The sequence below is a fragment of the Varanus komodoensis genome, unplaced genomic scaffold (assembly GCF_004798865.1).
Source record: "Varanus komodoensis strain SLA01 unplaced genomic scaffold, ASM479886v1 scaffold36, whole genome shotgun sequence".
NCBI classification, from domain to species: Eukaryota; Metazoa; Chordata; class Lepidosauria; order Squamata; family Varanidae; genus Varanus; species Varanus komodoensis.
The window spans coordinates 6,471,996-6,478,843 of NW_025335873.1; the positions used below are offsets into that span (position 1 = coordinate 6,471,996).

General features: G+C 48.5%; 1 long non-coding RNA gene across 1 annotated transcript; it reads left to right on the plus strand.

Annotated features, from left to right (window-relative positions):
- The first annotated feature begins 272 nt into the window (after positions 1–272).
- Positions 273–2,659, plus strand: LOC123028288. The gene is made up of 3 exons (XR_006415641.1): positions 273–704; positions 1,597–1,755; positions 2,555–2,659. It is a non-coding gene; the product is annotated as an uncharacterized LOC123028288 (long non-coding RNA).
- Positions 2,660–6,848: the final 4,189 nt, after the last annotated feature.

Here is a 6,848-nt window from a genome sequence, read left to right on the forward strand (position 1 = left end):
CAGGGGAATGCATATCACAACATGGTTTCTGGTTTCTGACTCCTAGCTGAGCACAGGAGAATAAGTTGTCCGAGCTGGTCTAGGATTTCTGGGAAATAAGTAGCCAAGTTCACGGAGAGTGCAGAGTGAGTGGGGAAAATGAACAGGAGTTTTGGGGTCGAGTTGTAGTGGAAGAAGAGACAAAGGCAGAGGCAATGGGGTGAGAGACCTGGTCTTGCCCAGCAGAAATGATTAACCACTGTTTATTATCTTTAAGAAATCATGGAGGATGGGGAAGTGCCAGAGGACTGGAGAAGGACAGATGTCCCTATCTTCAAGACGAGGGGCAGGGGAGAAGATCTTGGGAACTACAGACCAGTCAGCCTGACATCAGTCCTTGGGAAAATTCTGGAGCAGACTATAAAAGCACAGTCACTCTGTTGAACACTTTGAAAACTAGAAGCCAACAGAAATGCGCAAGAACACATCCCGCCAGACTAATCTGCTTTCATTTTTTGATTGAGTAACCTCCCTGGTGGACTGTGGGGATGCTGTGGACATAATCTATCTCTAGCAAAGCTTTTGACCAAGTGGCCCATGATATCCTGGTTAGCAAACAAGCCAAAAGTGGGCTAGAAGCAACAATTACCAGGTGGATCCACAGTTGGCTACAGAATCCGACTCAAAGAGCGGTCATCAGTAGCGCATTCTCAAGCTGGGGAGAGGTAAGGGGCTGGGTGCCGCAGGGTTCATTCCTGCCTCTAGAGCTCTTCAACATGTTGATTAATGATTCGAATCAGGAAGTGCAGGGAAAACTTGTCCAATATGCAGATGACACAGAACTAGCTAACGAGCGGTATGGGATGGTCCACTTGTGGTGGATGTGTGTGGTGTGCCAAGCTGGTTGAGGAATTTCTCCTCCCACCATGGTGAAATTTGGAGAAACTGTTCTGCCTACAAATAAGGAAGGCAACTCGGAGAGGGCATTAGGCTTGGTGCTGTGGTAGAACCAGTCCCACCCACATCTAATTCTTCCTCTGTGGAAGCAGGTTTCCATGTTTCTACACATTTTGATTGCTTTTATGGTAAATATAGAGACAGTTTCAAGGTGGTCAAAGGGTGTTCTGCATTCTTCCTTCCATCTACCCATCCTTCTGGAACTTCCCCAGCTTTCCACACTTCCTGGAAGAGTTAATTTATCATATCTGCTGGGCTTTAGTTGTTGTGCAGAAACAAGGGCAGCTAGAAGAGGCCATTTAGATGATTATGCAATCCAGCCCCCCTTGGCCAGCTTACAACTGAAGCAAGCAGAAGCACCAGAGCCCCCACCCTTGAAAATGTCACTGCTTTTCCTCCTCCAATTTTCTTGAAGCAGTTTAATCTCTATTGGATTGAAATGGTTGGAAGAAAACATGGCGGGGATTTTCAGCACATCACTCTCTTGCACACCATTTAAAGATGTTATGCTGGTTGCCACGGCTCCTGTTGGGCCAACCTGCAGGAGAAGATTTCAACATGCTATGGAATAGAATTGGCTGCCTGCAGCAACATGGTCAGAAGCTGCTTTTGGCACACACCTCTCATCTCTTCCATCTGCTGTCAATTTCTTCCCTTCAGGTGATCAATATTGAAATGAAATGGCTCAGAGATCAATGCAAAAGAGGATAATAGAAGAGTGTTCTGCATGAACAAACAAAGGCATTTACAAGAACTTTGGGATGAAGGAAGTGGCAGAGAAGCGGAGATAAGCAACAACAGATGCAGATAATGGAATAGGTGAGCACTTTAGCCCTGTACCACAACACAGCTGACATCTGTTGCTGGTTTTTTCTTCTCCTTTCCTGAGCAGAGAGAAGGGCAGCTTTTTCCATGGTGATACTGGTTTAGTGGAAGGAATAGCAGCCATAGGGATGGACACACCAGCCAGTTTTGGCTTCTCTCCCAATATCTGAAGGACTCTCCATTTAGAATCTGTTGAAATTTGCAAATGTGGGTTCATTTTGCTCAAATAGGAACTGGGGCTAAATTCTGACCCATCAGCACTAGAGAAAACTGAAATGGGTCCCAGTGACTTCATTTGACTCAGAGATCCCACAGCAGAGATGCAGCTTCCAACCTGCACAGATTCTGTGGGTGTTTATGAATAAAAGAGGCTGCTGTGACTAGAAGAAATGGATAACTTTATTTCATTCCTAGACCAGTGAAATACAAAAGGAACCCCACTGACAGCTTGCCCAGTTTATTTCTCTTCACCCCTTGCTGCATGTTTATTCCAAACAACTCAGTATCCCACAGGAAGGACAGTTCCCTCCTTCCCTGCATTTATGATCCCTTCTGCCATCCTTCTGAATTATTTGAAACTAACCAGTTTCAATTATTTGAACCAATCTGCTTTTCTATAACGATTCCCCTCTTCTACGCTTTTCTATTACTATTTTTGCTTTCAAGGGCTCTTGCGTGGACTTAATTTTTTCTCTCGCCATTGTTTCTCTGCCTACCCCTTGAGGAGTTTGAAAGATACGGAGATTCCGTCTTCTCACAGACTTCACTTGTGCGTTTTTCCTTCTTTCCGCAGGGTTGTTTGCTGTCAGCTCTTGGGGCTCCAAGTTTCCTCTGCTGCTTGGAAGATGGGGAGCAGGTCCCATTGTCACCCTGCCGTCCTGGAGACACTCTGAATAACAATTAACCTCTTCGAGATTGAGGTCAGTTTCCTCTTGCAATTCAGAGGGGCTGATGGCAAGATTTGTCAGCAGTTGCTTTCTTCCAGTAGAAGGACAGCATTTTTGCTCTTTCTGTCTCTCTCACACATATATCCTTTCTCCTTTTTTCATCTCAGATACAGATATTGTTGACTTGGGGTGTTCTGCTGGAGGAGGAGTGAGGAACCTCAGGCCTGGTATGCAACATGGCTCCACCAAAGGCCCCAACCCAGCCCTCCAGGTTCTCCAGAGGGCGACCCCCCCCAACCCCACCCTTTCTCCAGAATCCTTTGCCTTCGTGGTCCCATTCAGTCCTAGGGCCGAAAGATGTACCACATACTGCACTGGTCACAGACTAGCAACCTCCCCCAAGTGGAAGGAAAAACAGGCAGTGCTGAGGGATCAGAAGTCCTTCTGACTTTTCTTTCTCGTGGCCTGTTCTGCAGCCGCCAGCTGGAAAGCTTTGGTTTTTTGTCTGTGGGAAGCTTTGTTTTTCTGGCAGCCTCCAGCAAGCCGGCTCCAACACTCTCTCGGTCCCAGGTATCCACTTTAGTTAATGCGGTTGCCATTTTCCAGCAGCAGAGAAACATGCTGCAAAGACATGTCTTTCCACTCCTGAAGTTCACTTCTTCAAATTGGGAGCACATGGACGAGGCGTGTGCCCTGGAAAAGCCACCTGCTCTGTCTTCCTTACTCTCCTTCACTTGGTTGGCCCATCAGCTTTCCCGAGAAATCACAGGCAGGACGTGCCTTTTCACAACGGGACGTGCTGTGCTCTGTCCTTGGCGCTGGAGCCCACACTCCAAGGTCAAATAGATGCTGTGGAGGACGCTGACATTGGTCCCCAAGATCCAGTCTCTTTTCCTAAAGCAGGGCAAGCTGCCCGGCTTCTCCTGCACAGCCCTCCCTGGAGGAGGCCCCACCGGCTGCAGAGGGGCAGGGCGTGCAGCCCCACAAATAAGCACAGTCCTGCTTCTGGACCAGAGGAGAACTGGGCCTTCACTGACCCATGGACCAGCCCAGAGGCCCAGGAGCACTTGAGGTCCACCTGCCATGACACCCCGTTCCCATGGTTTTGGAGCAACTGCGAAGAATGCTTTACATGCACTTCTGCTCTGCGTGAGGATAAGTTGGAGGTCCAAGGAGGTCACCACACCCAACAAGCACTCCGGGGAGGCTCCCAAAACACCCCCTGGCACAACTATTCCTCAGGCCACAGGACTGTCACAACCAGCTATGCCCTGGGAAGCAAGATCCTTTCCTTCCAAGCTCCAGACATGCACTGCCAGGCTAGGAAGTAACTGGGGAGGGAGTGGGGTGCTTGGTGGGAGGTTTATCTCCACCCCTGGGCAGGCGCACTGCTTTTAGGGAAATGGAAAATTGGCAGAATCTGAATTTCTGAACAGATTGGAGTAAAAGTAAGATGGAATGCCATGTTTGGATGCTGGAGCCCGCATGCATCTGAGCCACACCGGTTGATGTTCGTTCGCAAATGTGTCCTTATTTACATGCATGCAATGTTGGAGGGCATGCTGTTGAACCTTTTAAGTAAATTACTCTCCACTGGCCACCAGATTCCTCAATGAATGGCCTAATTATTGGAGATGTCAGCCTCTCCCTCAATGGCTCATTCTTTCGAGATGGAACCTCCTTGCATATATTGTACAGCATCTATTGTTCATGGGAATAGTTGTGCTTTCTGTCCAACTGAAGCCAGCGAAAGACTCTTAGAGGCCTTGTTCCTTCCCTGGCAAAGGCTCAGGGAAGCTCTCTGCCTTGCAGGGCTTCTGAATTTTCCCTCCGCTCCCTGTCAAGGTTGTCTCTGAGCCGATTCACACCCTGGCAGCATTCAGTCTTGTGTGCTGAGGCAGCTGCTGTCTCGGAGTGAATTACAGCCCTGTGAAAATTCACCCCCTTGGCCTCGCTGACAATCGCCCCATTGTTTGCCCTCAGCGGGGCACTCGGGGGCAAATCCCAGCCATGGTGACTGTGTGGGGCTGCTGCAAAAGTGCTTGGACTGAGCTGGAGCCATGCCTTAATTCACCACCAGGGTCAAGGACGCCAAACTCACGTGGACCAAAACGGGCCATTCAGGTGCCAGTTTCCTGTCCTATTTCTTGCGCTAAATTGAGCCCACCGTGCTTCCTGGCACCCAAATGGAACCTTGGCTCCCTGAACATTGCTCCGTTGGAGTGCGTCCTGCCCTCCTCTGCAGGAGAGAACAGGCCTCTACCCACCTCCGTGTGACACCCCCTCACATACCTACATGTCGCCAACAGATCCCCTCTGAGTCTCCTCTTCCCCAGGCTGAAGAGACCCAGTTCCCCCAGTCTCGCCTCATACGGCCCCCCCTGCAAACCAGCCACCAACCTTGTGGCCCTGCGCTGCACTGACTCCAACCTGGCTATATCCTTCCTGTAATGAGGGGCCCTCATATAGTCCCTCAGGGCAGTGAGTCTCCCCTATTCATCCTTCTCCCCACCTGCCTCTCTTTCTGCAAACATGACTGGAACTTACAACCAGAACAGGTTCAGCTCCAGTGCCCTGCAACTTCTTATGAACCAGTGCAGCCACTTCTTTTGCAGCCCAGTCTTGTACAACCCCCAGGCCTGATCCCTCTCCTCAGGCATTTGATCTAATTTCATTGAGGGATTAACTTTTGCTAGGGGACTGGGCCTGAAACAGCAATTCGGACAGCCCCTCACTATCTCTTTTGCTCCTGTCCTAGGGAGGAGGAGGAGGAGGAGGAGGAGGAGGAGGAGGAGGAGGAGGACTGCATGATGCCCACAAAGAGACTTCCCCCAATGTCCCAGCGATCCTGACGGTTCTTGTTCTGTCAGCTGCATTTTGAAGCAAAGCACTTCTGCGATTGGCATATTTTATCAGCTCGTGACAAGTCTGACTAATCAGGATGCATCTATGAATTATAGCTGGTGAGTGCTGGTCATATTTTCCTCATTAAGGCGAGGATGTCATTAAGAGGAGCATGGGAAGGAAAGCACAATAAATTTGGATGTGCGGTGTGTGTGGCTTCAAACTTCTTATACTGAATACAGACAACCGCACTGCAGAAGTCCAAGCTGGCCTGCACAGGCAGTGGGGTGAGAGGGGGCAGTCTCTTTCCTCAGAAAGAAAGAAGAAAAGCACATTGTCTTCCTAATTTAAATATTATATTCGTTAAGACGTCATATTCTTTTTGGTGTCACGCAAAAACCTTATTTCCCCACTATTTTAATGTTTAATTGATTTAACTGGGATTTTAGTATATCAGCTGTTGGATGCTGTGGGATTTGCTTCATTCTACTCATTTTTTGTAAGTGGTCCCAAGACTTTTGTAGTGGATGGGATGGAAAATCTTCTACTAAATAAATAAGTTTGGCAATAAACAGTTGCTGTTAGTAGGTTCAGCCTCATGTCCAGCAGGAAATACCTTGTCAGTGGAGGTAGACAAGAAATATGGTGGTTGAATCTTACTTCAACACCAGTTGATGTAAGTTGCTTGAAGTCGCTGGTTAAACTAAGCCATTGTAGAGGATAAATCACCTCCAATGTCTGTGGCCAGGAGGTCCAATTTTTTGAAGACCCTTGAGCAAGATACCTTTGGTGGAACTCCCCCTCACTATGTCTTCTCACAGTCGTGGTCACCAGTTGTTCTTGCTCACCGTCTGCTTCCTTAACATTACTATCCCTCGCTTGCTTTGACAGTCAGGTTCCACTGTTGTATTGTTCTGACCGTGAGGAAGCTTTTCCTGATGTCCAGCCTGAATCTGAGTTGCCACAACTTGAATTGATTATTCCGTGTTCTACACTGGCATCAGCAAGAAGAGATCTTGACCTTCCTCTTTGTGATGGCCTTTGAGGTACTTCTAGAGGGATACCATGTCCCACCTCAGTCTTCTCTTCTCAAGGCTGAATGTGCCCAGTTCCCTCAGTCTCTCCTCACAGGACAGTGTTTCCAAACCCTGGATCATTTCTCTTGCCCTTCACTGGACTCTTTCTAATTTACCTGCTTCTTTCTTAAATCTTGGTGCCCAGAACCTAACACAATAACGCAAGTTTTTCAGTGCAGGATGCAAGTAGCAGATCCCTGGCATGTTGCCATGGAACCTCTGCTTAAATACCTCCAGCAAAGGAGATCCATCAGCTCCCAAGCTGCTGTTCAACCATCTT